This window comes from Parasteatoda tepidariorum, chromosome 8, assembly GCF_043381705.1.
Source record: "Parasteatoda tepidariorum isolate YZ-2023 chromosome 8, CAS_Ptep_4.0, whole genome shotgun sequence".
NCBI classification, from domain to species: Eukaryota; Metazoa; Arthropoda; class Arachnida; order Araneae; family Theridiidae; genus Parasteatoda; species Parasteatoda tepidariorum.
The window spans coordinates 66,228,442-66,230,336 of NC_092211.1; positions in this window are offsets into that span (position 1 = coordinate 66,228,442).

Here is a 1,895-nt window from a genome sequence, read left to right on the forward strand (position 1 = left end):
AACAATTCTTTTTTGTCGCCATTTTTAGTGCTACGAATATTCGTCTTTGGGATTTGCCAAAAACAAAACAAGATGCAATTTTATTTTTTCAGGAGGGAAATATTTTACCGAAAAAACAAAAATATACCAATTCCCACAACATAAAACTTTATCTTGGTAAACGTACGTTTTGGAAATGTTATATTTCATTTGGAATCTTATTTATCAGAGTTCATACGGCGATATGATTGTTTTGAGTCTATGTTAAACTGTATATCGGCTCATTTTCCACCGAAATCCGATTGACTATTTTGATTTTAAATAAAGTGTTTTATTTTATGAATTGTCGCAAAAATTTTAAGTGTAGATTGGCGGCACTTAAAAACCGCCAAATCTGTAGCGGCGGTGGCGTTAATACGTAAGTACCCAATTTTTATTCCATACTTTTCTGAATCATATTACTTCAAACATTGGAATATACAAGAAGTATACATAAACACATAATGTTATGCCATTTAATTTTTCAGAAAAAGTTTTTTGAGAACAATTCTTATCAAAAAATTATAAACTAAAAAACGGAAAATAAAGAATTCTTAGGATAAAAAAACGATTTTAAGAATTTGTGGTGATTAGGTTAAATATATTAAATAAATTTAATTCAATAAAAATTAACTATAAACACAGTTTAATAATAATAAAACATAAAAGAAATTATATTAAGTTACAAGTAGAAAGACGAATTGGATTAGCGACAGCAGCATTTCAAAAATGGTGTAAGTTCATCAGACAGCAAGATGGAATGAATGTTAGACAATTGACCTGTTGCCATTTCTTGAAACTAAGGTTTTAACTCAGAGATGTTGCCATCTTATAGAAAAGTCATTTCCTTGAGGGGAAAGTTTTGTACTGCCACCTGGCGAGGAAAGTTCATCGCCATCTGGTGAGAAGGTGGTTCACCACAGTACTCCCCCCCAAGTGGTGAAGGCACTGATGTCAGAGGTAACGAGGGTTAAAGCGAACATGCCTTCCAGAGCGTGTGATTATCTGGGGTTGGATCACAGGGTCCTTCCGTATTGAGGAATTTTTCTTTAAATGTTTGGCGTGTTCTGTTCCTGAAAGATTTACTAATATTCTGGAGATTTTTTTCAAGTTCTTCGACCTTTTCCTTAGGGAAATTTTGTTTCTTATTTGCTGCTAAAAAATGGAGTCTGATTCAGTCAATGATTTTGATGGAACTAAATGAAAACGTGATAAATTAATGTCTGATATTTACAGGCTCCCGCTAGACGGCGTACTCGAGCGTTGCGATTGCGAATTATCAAGTGATCAATTAATTTAATTAAATAGACGACGTAATTTTTTTTCTTTTGTAGGTGCATTTTCATAGGTCGGAAAATCACATGATAGGATCCAGTTTTCCCACATTGGCTACCATTTCAGTTTGGTTGCCATCAGCATAGAATTAACAAAATTCATCAAGGTATTCGCGATCGCAACGCTCGAGTACGCCCTCTAGCGGGAGACTGTAAATATCAGACATTAATTTATCACGTTTTCATTTAGTTCCATGAAAATCATTGACCATGACGGACGCCATTTTCTTAGCAGCAAATCAAAATCAAAATTTCCCAAAGGAAAAGCTGAAGAACTTGATAAACTATCCAGAACATGCCTAACATTGAAACAGAACACGCCAAGCATTTGAAGAACAATTTCTCCATAATTTTTACCTTTCTATTACCAACAACATAATTTACAATTTGGTGATCACTTGCTGTTACAGATGTGTATATTACGGTAAAATAATTTTTTCTGTCTTCAATTCATTACAAATTAAAATGAAGTCAACATTGCTTTCGTCATTCCAATAAATAAATGTGAATTCAGAACGTCAAGAACTGCAATAGTTATAGAAT